A 20,752-nucleotide genomic window follows, 5' to 3' on the forward strand; every position below is an offset into this window, starting at 1 on the left:
TGAGTACTACCACTTTGGGAGGCAACATCATTCCATGGACCCATGTTGCCCCAGAATCCCAAAAAAACGTCGTTTAGGGCCTCAAAACGGCTCCGGAAGTTCAGGACCCGAAAAACTGCTAAAAAATAGTAAATTGTGCTACAATTTAGGAAACTGAAAGAGACAATTGTGGGGGTCCAAATGGGATAGGTTGGTGGCCACCAACATCCACCTGGATCAAATGCTTTGAAGCACAGCATTCCCCCATCCCTTTGCTTGCACCGAGTGTTCAATGTGGACAGTCGTCGACCATGCTTTCCACCATTACTAGACACATCAGAGATTGCAAAACAGCTCACAGCTCACTAGGGACCAAGTTCAGTAGATGGAGGAACTCAACGCAATGGGGACCATTGCTTGCTAAGGGGGGAGGAATGATCCAGGTGGATTTTGGTGGCCACCCACCTATCCCAATTGGACCCCCACAACTATCTCTTTCAGTTTTTTAGTTTCCTTAATTACAACACAATTTACTATTTTTAGTAGTTTTTCAGGTCGTGAACTTCCGAAGCCGTTTTCAGGCCCTAAATGACGTTTTTTGGGAAAACTGGGAGCAACATGGGTCCATGGACCACGATGGTGCTCTTCCCAAAATTGTAGTTCTCAGATAGATCTTTCTAACGAGATATTTGTTGGCATTATGATACATATGTTGTACTTGATGGAAACCCACTCATCTCAGATAATAAATTATAGTGTAGAGAAAAGTTCACGCACTTATATGCAGAGAAAAGTTTATTTCATGTAGAGAAAATTTCACGCACTTTTATGCAGAGAAAAGTTTATTTCATGTAGAGAAAATTTCACGCACTTTTATGCAGAGAAAAGTTTATTTCATGTAGAGAAAAAGTTCATGCACTTCCATGCAAGGAAAATCACGTATATGTTGGGAACTTACCTTTGGTCCATGGTAGTTAGTCCTTGGTATTTGAACCTATGAGGAAAAGTGCGTATATGTTGGAGAACTTAACTTTGTTCCATGGTAGTTAGTCCTTGGTATTTGAACCTATGAGGAAAAGCGTGTATAGGTTGGAGAACTTACCTTTGGTCCATGGTAGTTAGTCCTTGGTATTTGAACCTATGGTTTTGGACCTTGGTACGCACTTTCATGCAAAGAAAAGCGCGTATATGTTGGAGAACTTACCTTTGGTCCATGGTAGTTAGTCCTTGGTATTTGAACATATGGTTTTGGACCATGGTACCTCGTCAAAAGTGTTGATCTCACGTACTTTCATGGTTGGTTCATGGTATTAGTCCAACAGTTTTTTTGATCCTATGGTTTTGGCCCGTGGTATTGTGAAAGGCCTAAGACTATAAAAGAGGAAGGAGATCATTTGGCAAAGCATCTTCTGAATTATCGAATATCTGATAAAGTGCTAGATCTAGAATATTGTGATTGGGTTTTGGTGCAGATCTGGATCTAAATGAAGAAGGAACCTGAGCGTAAGGAGAAGGATAAGTTCTATTGATGGGTCAAAATCTTAAGGCTGGAATAGTGGTATCTCTATATGATTTTGATCTATGATATGTGGCATACGCTTGATCTATAAATCTAATAATCTGGGTCTGAATTATTGATGCATGTTTTATTTTACACATGTTATGATCTGGGTATGTCTGATGTAAGAACTGCAAAGTTATAAGGAAATATTTCCAGATCTGTATGCGGGTTGGCTTTGATGAAATCAGAGATTGATGATGCAAGTGTAGTTGATGGGTTTTTGATGTTCTTGGATCCAGTTTGAAAATTTATGAAAAGTGGTCCTTGAAAGAAAAGAAGTAGGGGGTTGTAGCTCCCTTCGAGGAGAGACTGGAAAACGAGAGAGAGTTGTAGCTCTCTGCAGGTTGCAGCCTGCGTACTGGTAAAGGACTGCACCAGTACAAAACCATTGTAAAAGGAGTTTCTAATTTGAAAGAAGATAGAGACATATTGCAGCAGGTGGTTTTCACCCACATTGGGTTTCCACCTTACATCTTGTGTTCTTTGGTGTGACTATCTGTTTTCTTTGTTCATGCTCATTATTTTATGGTACTGACATGCAAAAATAATTCAAAGAATAAATAAGGAAGATTTATTAAAAGAACTTGATAATATTGATTCACCCCCCCTCTCAGTATTATTTCCAACAATTGGTATCAGAGCAGGTCCTTCAGAGAAGCTTGATCGCTTGAAAGAAGATCATTCATCATGAGCAACTATGAGAGGGAAGCATCAATCAGGCCACCAATTTTTGATGGGACAAACTTCAATTATTGGAAGGTAAGAGTTACTGCCTATCTTCAATCTCTTGGTACAGAAGTTTGGGATATCATAGATACAGGCTACACTTTTCCTTTAGCTACTCCTACAGATACGGCCGAAAAGAAGAAATATGAAACAAATGCTAAAGCAGTCAATACTCTGCTGGGATGCTTATCTCAAACAGAATTCGTGAAGGTTATGCAATATAAATCCGCGAAAGAAATATGGGACAAGATTGTCTTGAGCTACGAAGGAGATGAACAGGTAAAGCGTGCTAAACTTCAAACCCTCAGGATTCAGTATGAGAATATCAGAATGTATAATGATGAAAGTGTGGCTAACTATTTCCTTCGGGTAGATGATATTGTTAATTGCATGAAAAACTTGGGTGAATAAATAAAAGAGGCTATTGTGGTTGAAAAAGTTCTAAGATCATTGTCCCCCAAGTTTGAATCTAAAGTGTCTGCAATAGAAGAAAAGGAAAATCTACGAATTCTTACTATGTCTCAGCTACACGGAATTCTAACTGCTTATGAAATGAGAAAGGGAGGTCCATCAGACAGAAGAGAAGCTGCTTTCAAGGCTTCAGGCAAAAGAGACTATTATGAAGCAAGTCATGTGCCAGACGAAGAAGAAGAAGAATCAAATTTTGTCAGAAATCTTCAAAGGGGAACTGGAAGGTTCAGAGGTAAGTTACCTTTTAAATGCTTTGCTTGTGGAAGAGTAGGTCATTATGCTGCAAAATGTCCTCATAAGGATAAAGGAAAGGAACCTGCTAGATGGAACAAGAAACAGATTGCAAATAAGAAAAGCTACTACACTCATGAAGATAGTGATGGTCTATCAAATAGTGACGAAGATGAACGAGGTAATGACTATAAACTCTTAATGGCATTTGAAGATGATGATTACATGGATTCTATAGATGTGGATAGTTTTTGTGAAGAAATTTCTAGACTCAAGACATGTATAGAAGAAAATAATAGGATCATTGATACTCTACAACTTCAAATTGATGAAAAAGAAAAATATCTTGAAAAGTTAGAAGGCGAAATTGTTGGTCTTAGAAAAGAGATTGAGAAAACAAAGGCTATTAATCTTAAGTTTGTCAAAGGATCTTAAACTCTGGATGAGATCATCAATGTACAGCGCTCTCCTCTAAACAAGACAGGTCTGGGCTATAATGGAGAAACTTCTCAAGCATCCACCTCAAGGAGCAGGTTTCAGCAGACAAAGGAACAAGCCTCAAGCACAAAAACATGGAGAATAAAGGAACCACAAACAGAAAGATGTGGGATATCATTTTATGCAGAGGGACAGGAAAATCTATGGTACATTGACAGTGGATGTTCGAAGCATATGACAGGTGATAAAGAAAAACCTGAATCATATTCTGCTCTATAAAAAGGAAAGAAAGTTTCTTTTGGAAATGATACTCCTGCAACTATAAAAGGAAAAGGCACTGCTCAGTTAAAAGAAAAGGTCAAAGCTGGAAATGTTTTGTATGTTGATGGATTGAAACATAATCTTCTAAGTGTCAGCCAGATGTGTGATCAAAGAACCGAGGTGATATTTAGATCAAATGGATGTCTTGTTCGTGATCTTGATACAGGTAAAACAGTGATCAAAGGTAAAAGAACTCCAATAATCTATACATATTTGAAGAAGGACAACAACAATGCTATCTGAGTAAGGATAATGAGCACTGGTTATGGCACTGGAGGTTGGGGCATCTAAGCTTTTCACAAATAAGGAAAGCATGCAAATATCAGGCAGTTCGTGGTCTTCCAAATATCAAAGTTCCAGACAACACCATATGCAAATCATGTCAGTTTGGAAAGCAAACCAGAACTACCTTTCCGGAAAAGGAAGGATCAGCTAGCATGCCTCTTGAGCTAGTACATACAGATACATGTGGTCCATTCAGGAAAAGGACACCTCGAGGAGAAGAATACTTGATATTATTCATTGAAGATTTCTCCAGGTTTGTCTGGTTAGGACTTATGAAGTACAAAGATGAAGCATTCGAAAAATTCAAATCCTTTAAAGCCTTGGTTGAAAATGAATCAGGATACAAAATTAAGTGTCTTAGATCCGACAGAGGTGGGGAGTTTACCTCAAATGAATTTTTCGATTTCTGTGAAGAACATGGGATAAGAAGAGAATTCTCTACAGCTAGAACTCCTCAGCAAAATGGAGTGGTGGAAAGAATGAACAGAACTGTCCAACAAATGGCTCATGCTATGCTTGATGAATCTGGAACTCCCGCAACTTTCTGGGGTGAAGCAGCACATGTTGCGGTTATTATTGGAAAACGTGAGTCTTTCACTCCTGTTTATAGTTGAAATTTGTAATCCTTGGATAGATATTTCTAACGATGTATTGTGCGCGTCAAACAGAGATCGTATGCCAAAGTTACGACCCTGGGAAGTTGATGTACCAATTTACCCAAACGGAGCCAACATTTTTGGCACTTCATCTCCTAGGGTTAGCTTTTTGGATGTTTAAGTTTTTCCATTATTTCTCAATAATAAATAGTCCTTTGAGCCTCATTGTAACATATTTCAGAGGCATGTAGCCGCCATATCTCTTCTCAGAGATAAACCAATGCCTGAACTAGTTTATTTCCATTATGTATGTAAGCATATTTTAGTTCTTTGATATTAATGAAATGAAGTTTTATTTCAGCTACATCACAATGTTTATGTTTATATCTATATTTTTTTGCATTTCCACATAAGCCTAAATCATTTTCTCTTGTACACTCTCTTCCTAATCTGAATATGTGTATCCTTGCAGTTGTACTTCATTTTTTGAATTATATCTCAAAACATAATTAATTGTGCCGTGACCAATTGTACCATGTTGGTACTTCAACACATGTTGAGCCACATTCCTTAGCTCAACCACAAATCCATCTTCTTCCTAGATTGGATTCATCACCACATCTTTTTTCTATCACCCTGATTGGGTGCTCCTTATGACACTGAACCATATCTTGTTGTGGTAATCCTAGCTACTCCCTATGCCATTGTTGCTTTCTAGTAAGTAAAGCATATATGTTGTTTGGAATTATCCACTCATAGAAGGCATATTGATCTTAAATACCTACCATCTCTTCCATTCCATCATTTGAAGGATATCATTAGTATACTTCCCTTGAGTAAGGAAGTAAGGCATCAAATCTAGATTCTTCATCTCAAACTTTTCAGTCAACTCCCTTTGAGGCTTAATTTCTCCCTCTATCACTTGATTACTTCTACTATTGTTATTAACAAAACCAACCTTGAAAATCCAAGTATATGAAGTTTGTACAAATCCTTCTTTGTTTTCAAGAAAGAGACTTCTTCATGTACCTCAAAAGCTTGAGGTATCTCTTATGTACACTTCTTCTTTCATTGAGTAAAATGGTATTTACATCCAACTGAAGTAACTTTCGATAAAATTCATAAGCATACTTGACAAAATGTATTTTCATAGTCTTCTCCCTCTTACTAGGGTAATCCTTCACTTTGTACTTCTTTTAAATTTCCATCCAATGCATAATTCATCTTGGAATTCACCAGTAACTTCTTTTCGACATAGATTTATTCATCAAGACATAAATCAATATTGTTGATTTGCCTTCTCACTCTAAGCTTATATCTCATCTAGTATAATATCTCTCAACACAAATAATTAATCTAGAAGTATCCTCTTGTCACAAGATTTTATTTATTCTTCCACTACTTCCATCTGTTGTGAGAGCCTTAGCAACCTTCACTATGTACCTGCAATGTTGCTCTCTCTTGATCTTAGCCTTATTTCTTCCATCTTGCAATGCATAAAACTTGTCCTCACCATGATTTTTTTCCTTCCTTTCATGAGCTAGGGTTTCTTATTTTAGTGGAAATGTTAATCTGGGTCTTAATATAGGGTTTTATACACAAACCCTTGTATTTTTACACCCCATAATTTTAGTCTTCTATGATAAACCATACTTTTTCATTTTTACACCTATTACAAGTCCAATAGAATTTGTGATGTGAAAATTATCATTTCCATATCCAAATTTCCAAAAAAAATAGAGTCCTAATGCCTCAACAACTAATCAAGGACATTTCATCTTGATATCAAACTACAAAAATGTGTCAAGATAAGGGATCTTCCATTGAGATGTATTCATTAAATATGATAGACCCACATCATACTTGGTTATTGCTTCAGCATTACTAGTGGTGATATTCTAGCAACCATGTATTCTCAACTAAACATGGTTTTTACCCTTTCAATCAAGTAGCCTATACTTCATCATAGTAGTGGTAATAAGGACACATCAATCTCTACACATGAATCATCTTTCTTGAGAGAATTTTGGTCACCTAGCTTGAAGGGTACTTGGCTTCTTCTTCATTCTAATTTTGTCAAAAAATGAACTTTCTCCATCAAGGTGTAGTTTCTTTCATTCTAAACATCAAACCACTTTGTTGGTCTCTCTATATATTTGTAGAATCATGACTCATATTTTTCATTCAACACCCCATCACTGTGATGTGATTTGCATGGAAACCTCATGCAACAGAGTCCTTCAAACAATGTTCCTTGATTCTTTTTCCATTCTTAAAACAAATAGTCAATGATAAATAATCATGATTTACATGAAATACTTCAACCTTTCCACTAATATTAAAGTATCAACCCTTCTTCTATGTATAGTGTTTTCCACAAACGAAATATTGAAACAAAATTTTGTAGATATTATGCACAAGAGATAACTTTGTTGGCTTGTCCTCAGACAAAGATATTTTCAAACTTCTTTTGGCTTCTTCCTAAGATTTCTCCATAGCCATAGAGGCTTATATTTCTAGTAAATTCAAGATCATGTCAGTTCAAGACAAAACATCTAACATCACAATTTTATGCTCCTATTAACATGGATTCTCTTTGTTGATGAGTTGAAGTCATTATACAAATAAGGTATGCTCCAATTATTAGGGTTGTAACCTACCTCCTTGATTATATGATCAATCAAATATGTGACTTGTATGTACCAAAAAAAAAAAAAAAACCAAAACAAAAGTGTAGGTTGGATTTTTCCATCATCTAAAACATTTTAGATTTTTTAAGGTCCTTTGTGAGACCTCTCATCCTTTTACCATTATTCATGAGCCCTCTAGCCTTCTTGAAACAAAATTGAGGCATCCTTGGCCATCTAAAACAATTATTTGACGTTTCTTCGTCTACTTCCTAAGGCTCTCAATCCTCTGTAATAGACCCTGAGACTTTTTCAACGCTCTGAAATTGGACTAGGGTCTCTCTCTATAGTTGCGAATGAGCTTATTTTTGGCCTCTTCAAGGCTTGAAGCCTTTGGTATTTTATGGCTTCTTCCAATATCAAAAAATTTACTTACACCAACATATTGGAACTTCTATCTCTCTTTAACTTGGTCAAAAATTTCTTGAGTTATCTTGATGATCTAGGGTCATAGTTATAAAACAAGGTTGCTCTTATACCATATCTTTAATACCATGTTGATTTTTCATAGGATCTTCTAAATGGATAATTAATTCTTATTATTTATTAGGTTGATCTTTTCTTGCATTCATATTTATCATAAATCAATTACATAAAACATATCCATAGTAAAAAAAAAATATGAGTAGGATATAATAAGAAACACAAGTTTTTTAGCTTTGGAAATCACACTTTGGGGAAAAACCAACAACCTTTTCCTCGGAGAAATTATTTAGTTAAATAACAGACATAGCTAAATCTTCTATTCAAATTCAAATTCAAACTAACTAGCAATTTGGTCGTGGTCAAATTGTCTTCATATGTTAAATTATGGTATGTTCTATGCTTAGAGCAGTTTACTTATTTTTCTTATTATTATTCATAGATTAGCAATCACATGTACATTAATTAAAGTGCATATAGAACATTAAATGATCGACAGAAAACAAGCCACGACAAGAGACACAAGATGTGGCGGCTATCCAGGGACAAACCCCAATATGGGGAAACCCTTTGATCAAATCTTCTTTTATCTTCAATGATTAGGAAGAGAGAAATAAGTACAAAAGTCTGATTTATATCAACAGCATCAGTGGCATCAACCCTAAACTAGGGTAGTCAATATCTGTCAAACGGGTGGTCGGATCACCTTGATTCCTTCACCAAAAAATGCGGCCTTCCAATGAGAGTAAGTTTAACCTACTGCGTAGTCAAATAGAGAGAGAGAATGCTAGTCAACGCTGGTCAAAGTTTCAATCTGCAGCTTGTAAACCCTAGAAAACTATGTCCTTCCTTCCCACGTGTGAGAGAGAGACCTTTCTACGTAGGAGAGAGAAGAGACTCTTTTTCTGCACAGCAGAGAGATGTGTGATGAGAAGTGAAGTGTGCAAATGAGGAGAATTCTCCTTGTATTTATATGAAAAACGTTGATGATGAATAGATGTGACTATTTGGCTTTTGAGCCTACATAAGTTGTTGGCCGACTTTGACAATTAGTCCATAATCTAAATAAATTCATATCTCCATAAATACTTATCAAAATCGGATGATCTTTAGATGAATCCTACACCTCTCGTCGAGAGGAATCTAATAAAAATATTATCATCCATGAATAAGGTGATCCACATGAAGTTTGCCCTAGTTACCAATTTTAATACTCCCTCTCAATTAGGGAGAACTTCATCTGCAATTTGTTGGACCATCACTGCTGTCCATCCATCAAATGCATTGTCTTGTATGGCTTGACCCTTCTTTCTCTGCTCTGCTCTGCCTTGCCCTGCTCAGTTCTGCTCTGCTTTGCTCTTCTTTGCTTGGTTCTGCTCTGCTTTTCTCGAACTATGAAGAAGAAGAAATGATCGAGGATGTATCATACCATCCTCCACTGACCCAAAGTCAGCCTTAGAGTGTGTACCACTCTCACTGGTCCCATACAAGTCTCATTGATCCCAGATCAATGAAGGTCATCCTAGCATTGGGAGTACGGTAGATACAATGATGTGTCCATCGGTACTACTATGGTCCCTATCCTCATTTCCCTGCTCATTTATCAGATGAGAGGTACTTCTCATGAGTCCCAGACTGCATGGGTAGGATGCCTCAACAGGAGAACTAATCATCCTGTCCACAGGAGAGCGAATCATCATAACCACAGGTGAGCGAATCATCCTGTCTACAGGATGCCACAGAGAACTAATCATCCTGGCCTACAGGAGAACGAATCATCATGTTCCACAATCGCCATGGAGAACACTGCCCACAGGAGAACTAATCATCATGTTCCATAGTTTCCACAAGGTCTCACAAGAGAAGGTTGAACCTTTTATCCTGTACAAAGTGCACCAACAGGGGATGATGAGTCACCCTATGGTCATATGTCTCTCCAAGAAGTACCCCACGCCCCCCTGGAGCTCCCAAAGCTTAGTACATCATACTTGACCCTCATCAGAGGGTCTCTGAATGACACAAAGTAATTCTCAGAAAGTCAGGAATTTGTCCTTTCCTAGGGGCTTTGTCAGAATGTCAATGACCTGTTCATCTGTACCGATATGTTGGAGCCTTATTGCTCTTCACTGCACCATATCTCGAATATAGTGGTACCTAATGTCGATATGCTTGGAGCGATCATGAAATACGATATTTTATGATAAATGGATCCTGCTCTGGTTGTCACATAGAATCGCAGTGGTATCCAATGTAAATCCAAACAGCTCACTGAAGAGCTTTCGCAACCGGACTACCTCACAGGAGGCCATACTAGCAGCAATATACTCTGCCTCAACGATGCTCAAAGCCACCAACTTATGCTTCCTGCTCATCCAGGATATCGAAGCAGATCCCAAGGAGAAACAACACCCGGAAGTGCTCTTATGGTCCACCACACTTCCTACCTAATTAGCATCAGTATATCCATGTAGTCTCACATCTCCGGCAGTGTATCTTAATCCATAAGTATTTGTGCCACGAAGATATCTCAGTAGATTCTTGGCACCAATCCAATGTATGTGGTGAGGTTCAACCATGTGTTGACTCAACGTGTTGGCTGCAAAGCATATATCTGGACAGGAGTTCACTAAGAACATTAATGCTCTGACGAGTTGACGATACTCGGTGGCGTTTCGTAAAATAGGTCCAGCAGCACTACCGCTTAACTTTTTGAAGTCAAGCTCCATCGGGGTAGTTACGGGCTTGTATTTCACCATACCATATCTTTCCAATATCTTCACCACATATTTTCCTTCAGATAGGAAATTTTCCCCTGGCTTCTGCCAAACTTCAAGTCCTAGGAAATAGTGCATCGGTCCTAGGTCCTTCATTTCAAATTCAGAAGCCAACTCCCTCTTACATTTGTGAATGAGAGGGTCTACACCTGTTAGAAAGAGGTTATCAACATATAGCACCAGTATGAGAGGTTTGTCATCTTCAACCTTAAAGTCAAGGTTAGGATCGGCTTCACTCCTAGTGAATCCCACTTCATCAAGTAGCTATCGATCCTCTCATACCATGCTCAGGGTGCTTGCTTCAGCCCATAGAGGGCCTTCTTCATCCTGCACACATGAGATTTCCGATCATAAATCTCAAATCCTTTAGGTTTCTCCACATAGACCTCTTCTTTGATCGAACCATGCAAGAATGCAGTCTTAACATCCATCTGATGTAGGTTCCATCCTTGTGAAGCCGCAAGGGCTATGATCGAGTGGATGGTGTGTATTTGGCAACAGGTGCAAATATCTCGTCATAGTTTATACCTTCCTTCTGGGAGAAGCCACGAGCGAAAAAACAAGCCTTATACTTTTTCGTACTTCCATCAGCCGCATGCTTTATCTTGTAAAGCCATTTAGAAGTGACAATTGTCTTGTCCACGAGTCTAGGAACCACTTCCCATACATCATTCTTCATAATAGACTCATATTCTTTGGTCATAGCATCCTTCCATACTTGATTCTTGACAGCATCTGAGAATGATGAAGGCTCATTTTGAATGATCGTGCTCATGATGGTCAGGTATCCCTGATACCTGTTTGGTTTCTTACTTTCACGGAAGGTTCCTTGGGGTGTAGCATGTCCTTCAGCATCATCAAGTGTCCCCCTAACCCATGAAGTCCTCTTCCTAGAAGAGGAAGGTTCAGGTGGAGGAGGATCAATAGGATCCATGGGTTCTTCCACATCGGACATTGTTTCATCATCTTTTTCTTTCGATTCCATGGTGTTAGCTTCTTGAGAGCTCCTCACAGTAGGAAGATTGTTCACCTTGCTGGGAGCCATATCTTCATCAAAGGTGACATCATGACTAATCATGACTTCCCTTTGACCGGCTACATATATTCTATAGCCCTTAGTATTTTCACTATAGCCCACAAAGATTCTTTTCTTTCTAGATGCACCCAATTTATTCCTTTTCTCTTTCGGCACATGAAAATATACAGGGCTTCCAAAAATTCTAAAATGAGATACATCAGGTTTCTTATCGGTGAACATTTCTTTAGGATTTTTGGAACACAATGCTTGATGGGGGCATCGATTTTGTACATATACAGCAGTGTTTGCATCTTTGGCCCATAGAAACTTCAGAAGTCTTTGGTCATGGAGAATAGCACAGACAACTTCCACAATCATACGGTTCTTCCTTTCTGCCACACCATTTTGTTCAGGAGTGTATGGTGTAGTAGTCTCCCTCTTAATGCCAGCCTCTTTACAAAAGTCATGAAACTCATTAGATTCATCTTCAATCCGATTATCAGTCCTTAAGATCTTGATCTTCTTTTCGGTTTGATTCACGATCAAGGCCTTGAAGTGTCGAAAATAGGAGAACACTTCATCCTTCTTTTTCAAGAAATATATCTAATTCTTGTGAGAATAATCATCTGTAAAAGTGAGGTAATATAAATATCCTCCCAAGGAGTTCACAAGCATCATCCAAAATATGTCTGAGTGAACTAACTGCAATATATCGGAGGTATTGCTTTGGCTTGAGGGGAATGGTCCCCTTTTTAGCTTTCCTTCGGCACATCCAAGACATACACCTTCTTGCTCTAATCTGAACTCAAGCATCCCGATCACCATTTTTCTTACATCAGGTAGATCTTTATAATGAAGGTGAGAAAACATCCGATGCCATTGTTCAGACTGAAGAGATGTGTCACAAGACATGACACCTAGCGGACTTCCTCCGACCTGATATAATGAATCAACTCGAAACCCAAGAGTGAAGGCATATTTAATATTTTTTTTCCATACACGTACCTTGCCATCACTGAAAGCCACCTTGTAACCTTTGTCTTCCATTGCCGAAATGGACACCAGGTTTTTTTTTTAGATTAGGTACATATAATACATCTTGTTCGTGGATTGTGTTACCTTCATTCAATTTAAGAGAGACATTACCTACACCTTTCATGGGATATTTCATATTATCTCCAAGGACAATTTCCAGGTTGGTTTCTTTCTCTATCAGATTATGGAGAACTCCTTTGTAACTAGTGAAGTGCCTTGAGGTACCACTATCAATAAGCCAATTTCCCAGAAAGTCCGGAGGAGCAGAGGTAGATAGAGTAGCTGGTAGATAATATTCATCCCGCTTATTGTTAACAGTGTTAGATTCATCCTAGAATTTCTTACCTTCTTGAATGGTTGTCCTCTTACTTGATTTCCAGCACTCGTTTTACCTCAGCCATTTGACCTGCCATTTCTTTGATTTCCTTGAGAGGGATTTTGATCATCATCCCACTGTGATTTCTTTTTATCAAGACACTCCCTTACATAGTGACCTGGTTTATTGCAATGGTAACATCATCCTTTTCTTCCACCCTTCGGTCTAGCCCTTCCTTTGGATTTAGCCTCAGAATTGTTTCTTCTTTTAGCATGAGAAGAAAAGGCAGCGGGATGACCTTTAAGTGTGGGCATTTCCTGTTCTTCCATCCTTGCTTCTTCTTGAATGCATCTTGCCATTAATTCCTCAAATCCAAGAATTACATTATTGTTGAGGAGAGTAGTCCTGAATACATACCATTCATATGGTAGTCCTCCAAGAGTTGTGAGTGCCATTTGCCTGTCAGGAATTTCTCCTCCAATAGATAGGAGATCGTTCTTGATCTCGTGATTCTTAAGAAATATTCATGCATATTATCATCTTTTCCCTTCTCAATTTCCTTCAACTTATTTCTAAGAAACAAAACTTGATTTGCATCATTAAATTTAAATAAACTCATCATTCTATTATAGATTTCCTTGGAGGTGTTCAGCTCAAAAACATAGGCCACCAAGCACTTGTCGATAAAGTCCCAAATGATCTTCTTTGCTTTGACTTCTCTGGATTTCCATTTGTTCCTGGTAGTAGTAGGTGCATTTTATGTAGGCTCAACAATATTTCCTCTCACATGGTCCAACACTCCCTGAAATTCTAAAGTCAGATTGAGAGACATCTTCCATCCGTGATAGTCAGACTTCTCACGGACTTTGTCTTCGGCAGGGAAGAGTGTTGAGGACCCCATAGTTCTTTTAGGATAGCCTTGCCAATATTCTCTTCGGTGATTGCTCTTGCTCTTGCTTGGGATTTGTCTTCACCTCATCTCTAATACCATGTTAAATTATGGTATGTTCTATGCTTAGATCAATTTACTTATTTTTATTATTATTATCCACAGATTAGCAATCACATGTACATTGAGTAAAGTGCAGATAGAACATTAAATGATCGAAAGAAAATAAGCCAAGACAAGAGACACAAGGTGTGGTGGCTAGCCAGGGACAAACCCCAATATGGGGAAACCCTTTGATCAAATATTCTTTTATCTTCAATAATTCAGCAGAGAGAAATAGTACAAAAGTCTTATTTATATCAGCAGCATTAGTGACATCAACCCTAAGCTAGGGTAGTCAATATCTGTCAAACTGGTGGTCGAATCACCTTGATTCCTTCACCAAAAAATGCAGCCTTCCAAGGAGAGTTAGTTTCACCTACTGTGCAGTCATAGAGAGAGAGAATGCTAGTCAACGCTGGTCAAATTTTCAATATATAGCTTGTAAACCCTAGAAAACTACGTCCTTCCTTCCCACATGTGAGAGAGAGACCTTTCTGCACAGGAGAGAGAAGAACCCTTTTTCTGCGTAGGATAGAGAGATCTGCGATGAGAAGTGAAGTGTGCAAATGAGGAGAATGCTCGATGTATTTATATGCAAAACGTTAATGATGAATAGATGTGACTGTTGGGCTTCTGAGCCTACATAAGTTGCTGGTCGACTTTGACAATTAGTCCATAATCTAAAAAAATTTGTATCTCCATAAATACTTATCGGAATCGGATGATCTTTAGATGAATCCTACACCTCTCAACGAGAGGAATCTAATAAAAATATTATCGTCCATGAACAAGGTGACCCACATGAAGTTTGGCCCTAGTTTCCAATTTTAACATCATAGCAAGTCAAAATGTTTCCCAATAGATTTGTCCTAATCTACTCTTCTAGGGCCAAATTTTGGCCTTCTTTTGCACTCATAAAACTTAGTCTATCCAAATAATCTACTGAGAATTTTATTCCTATTCCACACTTGAGAAAACAGTAGCAAAGAGAGACTCGAGTGTGAGATCGAACAAGAGAGAGACTTGGTCAACTACTGGAGAACTTCGAACCTTACCTTTTCTTCTTCTTCACTTGATTGACATAAAGATACTTTCTTTTTTGTGTGATTTGAATCATGTACCCAACTGATGGAGGATGAGTGTCTTTATATAGCCCTCTTGGAGGTTGAATAGATGCCACTTCAACTGGGTCAACTTGGTATCTTGGAGGGTTGACTTGACTTTATTGGAGCCAAAAAACCTAAATTCAAGAATTCATTTCTTTTCTTTTGAAAAGGACATGAAGAACATGCTTTATATTTATCATTATATATATTTCTAGGGCAAAAATATTAATTATGAAGATCAACCATAGCTACCAAATTCAACAGTTTTGATGTGATGTGTGATGTTGTGATGTTAAGGTTGTTGATGTATTGTTGATAAACATGAGATATGGTGAAGAAGCCAATGCTGAAGAAGTGATTGAAGATGTTTTAATGTAATTGATTACATTGTTCCTATGTCAGCTAAAGGGTTCCTACTCACATAGTGTAATTCATTCATTCAGTTCAATTCATGTTTAGATATTCATTGATAGTATGCTCAGTTTAATGAGTAACTTATGTCATTACTGTTGTTGAGTATGTATTGTTGAGTAATATATTGATGTTTTTGAGTATGTTACTAAGTATGTGATGCTTGTCAAAGAATTTCTTGTTGGAATATGTGGTCAAGTGAATAGGTGCATGAAGATGATGCAAGTGTCTGAAGGTGTTTTGATGTTCTTCGAAATGTAGTTACCATAATTGGGAGTTTGCTTGACATTGATTTACCCATGGTTTAGGCAATCATTAGATTTGGTTGATGTAATTCTTTTAATATTATTTGGAGCATCGTTTCTTTTATATTCCAATATGAAAGTATGAAATAAATAGGTGGAATACAAAGAGGAAATATTTTTATTTCAGATTATTGCTTGGAATACAAAAAGTCAACAATTTTTTTTAACAAAAATATATTCTTTTGGAAGGAAAAAATGGTTGGTAAGAGAGTTAACAGAGTTGTGGTGAGATGTAGTTCATGCATTACCTGGTATAAATAGAAACAGGAAGAGGAGAAAATGTGATGTAGAAATAAGGAGAAGGAGACAACGATAATCAGTTATAAATAGGAAGGAAATATAGTTCAGAACAGCGAAAAAGACCAAGTAAACCAACACACAAAATCTTTTATATATCAGGGGATTGTTATCTCCTTTTAGGTAGTAACTTGAAAAAGAGAAGTTTAGAGCTTATTAAAGAGGAAGTATGAGATCCCTACTAAGTAGTAGCTTGTAGAAATAAAATGAGGTAGGAGCCTCTTATAGGTAGAAGGCTGCATAAAATTAATGTAGAAGAGGGAGTAGGAGTTTCCAAGTAAGTTGTAGGTTTCAAATAGTAGATAGGTTGGAGCCTCCAAAATCCAATGTATTAGAGGAAATAGGAGCTTTCTTTTGTATCACAACAACAACAAATTCATGATTTTCCCTTTATGGGTTTCCACTTATATCTGGTGTCAACATGTATTTTCTTTGTGTTGATTCGTATGTTGTAGTTGAATGTTGCTAACACATTAAATCTGTTTTTCATATATGCTACTATTTTAATAGTTCAAATCAATATTGAAAAGAATGTAAAACAAAAATTGATGTCCATGAATGCACTACACTAATTCACCCCCCGCTTTGTATAGTCAAGTTTCCAACAATCGGTATCAGAGTTGGTTCCTTTTGTATCATCCTAATAGCTGGGTCGTAAACCTAGTTGAATCATGGATTATCAAAGTGTAATTGAGATTAGTACATCAAAATTTAAGGATTAAGGAGAAAAGGTAAAATTTGAATTGATAGGTTATGGACCTCATGCTTGGAATCTAGTGTGTGATGGATATAGTAAAGATTCACCCTAAACACAAGAACAATAGTGGAATGGTCAAGCTAAATGTGCAATTTACAACAATCTTCACAATCTAGATCTTGAGATAATAAGAGATCTCAAATATACAAAAGAAATATGGGATAGGTTGCAAGGCATGCGTGAAGGAGAAACTAGTAGAAGCAATGTAGAAAAATAAAATAAGAATAACAAGAAGGCTCATCAAATAGAAATTGTTTAGTAGAATGAGACGTGTTCTGCTAGTGAGAATGTACCTAATTTTCACGACGAGAAGTTAGCAGAAGAACAAGCCAAGATTGACTCAACCTTGGCTAAAATAGAAAGACTTACAAGTGAAAACATAGATCAAAAGAAGTTGTTGCAAATATGTGATGAGAAAGAGAATGAATTCAAAGAAGAAATCATTAGCCCGAGGACACACTTGGAAGAAGTGAGGATATTTGAAGAGGTGATCAGTAGTCAGAAAAACGAAAGAGAATAATAGTGTGAAGTATTATTAGTTGAGGTTGTTTCAGCATGAAATGAGCTAGGTACAAGAGAGAAAATAATATGACAAGTTAGAAGAGGAAGTTATCTCCATGAAAAATACATCTAAAAAGAGCATTAGCTTAAAGGAAGCCATAGAAGATAATAAAGTATCTTTGAAAATAGCTATAGGAAAATATGCAAAGAGCATTAGCTCAAATGCAGACATAGAAGTTAATAAAGTATCTTTGAAAATAGCTATAGGAAAAGATGCAAGAAACATGATTAAAAAACAAGGAAACAAAAACAAGCATCAAAACCATTAGCAAATGAATGATTCGAAGAAAATTTCTTTTGAAAGAAGGCCATTTTCTCCTAAAGATGAATTGAGCAAATATGCAAGGTTCCAAAGGAAATCCTTTATTCCTTTGAAAGGTTTCAAGTGCTTTTCTTTCCATAACCTTGGGCATGTAGCAGCAAAATGTAAGAGCAGTTAAATCAAGGTCCATCAATCGAAGATGCAACAGACAATGAAGTTCCCTCAACCAAGAAAAAAAAGAAGACCCTTCCTTGTGAGAAGGTTATAAACTACCAGGTACACAAACTATTTCTTTGGCTACTATTATTTATGTAATGCCTTTGGCCATAAGGCTATCGATTGCAAACTATATGAAAAGAAGAATATAAGTGCATTGGGAAAGTCATACAAGGATAAAAACACGCGAAGACATAAGTATTTTCCTCCCTTTCTAAGTCACATAATATGCCATAAAAGCGACAACAATGGACACATAGTCAAATGTTTCAATATGCCATGTACCTTAAGAAATATAGACAAAAGATGAAGGTCACTCAAAGTAGATTGAACCATCTGTCAGAGGAAAATGCACATAGCAGAAGACATCCCACCAAAGTCTAGAAAAGGAAGAAAGACTAGCATGTGACTTCAATAAAAAATTGAAGTTAGCATGGCCTTGGGGGAGCTTCTCAAGGAAATAAAGAAGTATTTGGTAAATGTTAGAGCAACAGTACCTCAGGAGAAGAACAACCCCAATAGTGTTCTTTGCAGACATGACAAGACAATAGTTTTGATTTAGATCTTGTGTGTTTTGTTAATAAGAAATATTCTATCTATCCCATCAGAAATGAAATGAGTCTTTCTTAGATAATTTTCATTAGTTTCCAAATATTTAGGAGTCAAAAATCTAAGAATGCAAGGATATGGCTAGTATAGGTATATGTTATGGAATACATGTTGTGTGGGTTCATTAATTGATGCACTAAGGGTCATTGGAAAAAGGAGATGGTGGGAAATCTAAGCAGGCATTGTATGATCACTATTGGGAAAAGGCCCAACTTTGGATTATGATATTTAGCTATGCTCGTAACTATTTCTGGACGTGACTATTTCTTCACAGTTCTTGGAGCATCATACACATTTCCATCTTGGAGAATGAACAATGTATCTCATATGAATTTTTTTCTGGCACATGCATGCTTTTTGTTCTACCACGTTACATCCAATATCACCCTTCAATGGCTATTACATGGTATTTCAGAATTACCAAATTATTTAGTTTGTCATACAATCTTTTTGGATATTTACACTTTCATATTTCATCACAATTTTAGAAACCTTTTCCATTGCAAACTTTCCTTATTATGACTTCATGGATGGAGAATCAATGTAAAAAGTGGGATCTCTATTCTATGTTATCTACTTTTTGGTTAGATTCCAAATGTTCATAAGGTTGGACGAGAAACCAAATGACCCTTGGAACTTTTCTAGAACAAATATTAATGCACTAGGAGCAGTTCAAACTAAGGCATCGTTCTATCCAACTCAACCGCAAAGCAAGCATCTTGAAAAAAGTGATTTATGGGATGTGTGCTATAATTGTGTTAAATTTTGAGTTTAACATGTTCTTTGTTTAGGTCAGTTACTTCAATGAATCATATTAGCCCAATTCACCAATTTATTGCAATCATTATGTTGACAATATATGATAAAAGAATATAGACCATAAATACAAAGGAAAAGCCAAGACGAGAGAACACAAAATTGGCTCAAGTCAGGGAAAAACCCCAAGATGGGGAAAACCCTTGATTGAATCTTCTTATTATTAAAAATCAAATGTTCAGCAAAGAGAGAGAGAGTACAATGATTTAGAGTCAGAATGACTTGCCAACATTAAGATCTAATAACATTGTTCGTAGACCCAATCAATCCTATGGTAATGGAAACTATAGATCACTGTAGAAGGTGGGTTTGATTAGGGAAACAACAAATAACTGTAGTCAAGGTCCATGATTCATTCTTTCTACTACGGCCTTCCTTATCCTTCATGATATTGTCCTTCGCTAGCTCTAGTAGCTAGCTTATGATCATATTAAGGCCATTGTTTTCTTTATCTCTATGGATCTTGGATAGGGCTTCAGTGGCATGTGATTGCAACCCTTATTTAATACATGAAGGCCTTCAAACAATGTGGTTTTCTCTCTAAACAAGGTATCTATACTTTGCTATTGTTCTGGCCTCCTTTTAGGTATCCAGATCACCTCCAACAACCACCAGTTTACAAGTACTTAATGTCTGTGGCTTGCTACAACAGCTTGGCCTCCTGAGCAGATGATTCTAGACCTATAGCCCAATCGTAAGAGGGTCTCCTAGCTGCAGCCTTCTTCCTGAGAGAGAAATCAACGCAAAGCTAGCCATAACCCATTCACAGACATTCCCTTAACCATAGCATAGTTTTGTTCCTAAACTCGGACTTGTTGAATCCAAAATCCTAACCAAAATAGTCCCATTCATACTCAAATTCGTCCTCCATAAGCTTCTTTGTCTCAGCGGTGTCCTTGCCAAGGTGCACATCAGATATACCAAATGATGGAGGACACCTCTATATATATACCAATTTGTCCTTATGGAGGTGAAGTTGACCTTGACACTTGGAGGCAAATTTGAATTTCAAATTTTCAATTTTCCTGCCTTAATGAATTCATGACTTGTAGAATTTCTTTTAAATAATTTTCCTTATCCAAATTTGGTGTTCTTTAGGTATATTTTGGTCCTCTTGAAAAGAGGAATTAAATTCCACAATTATCTTCCTCAAAGGAGTTTTCCAAAGTGGGATTTGGCTCTAGTTTCCAATTTTAACATCCCCTCTCAACTAGGGAGAATCCCATCTGTCAAACCAACAACTATGTCACTGATCATAATGCCATCATGAACCATCTCTATATCTCGATTCTGCTTTGATCTGTTGAACACTGAAATAATAATGAAGAAGAATTGTTAAAGTGAGTCAGAAGACCTTACCACTCTCCACTGACAAAAAGTCAGTCCATAGGTAAAACCTGAATCAGAATTGATCCCAGATCAAGTTGAAGAACACCAAGCATCCTAGTCATAGGGAGTGCGATAGTACCTGATGCATCCATCAGTAGTGCTATGGTCCCTAACCACTTTTCCCAACTCATTGACTAGATGAAAGGTACTTCCCATTTGTCCCGAACTACA

The 20,752-nt window shown here is 37.2% G+C and overlaps 1 pseudogene; it reads left to right on the top strand.

The window, feature by feature from the left end:
* LOC149207819 (cycloeucalenol cycloisomerase-like) overlaps positions 1-19,145 on the top strand; it is a 115,207-nt pseudogene extending 96,062 nt beyond the window's left edge.
* The last annotated feature ends 1,607 nt before the right edge of the window (positions 19,146-20,752 follow it).

This window comes from Pinus tabuliformis, chromosome 1_2 (assembly GCF_031772625.1).
Source record: "Pinus tabuliformis cultivar Carrire ecotype Pingquan chromosome 1_2, CPIR1, whole genome shotgun sequence".
Classification (NCBI taxonomy): domain Eukaryota; kingdom Viridiplantae; phylum Streptophyta; class Pinopsida; order Pinales; family Pinaceae; genus Pinus; species Pinus tabuliformis.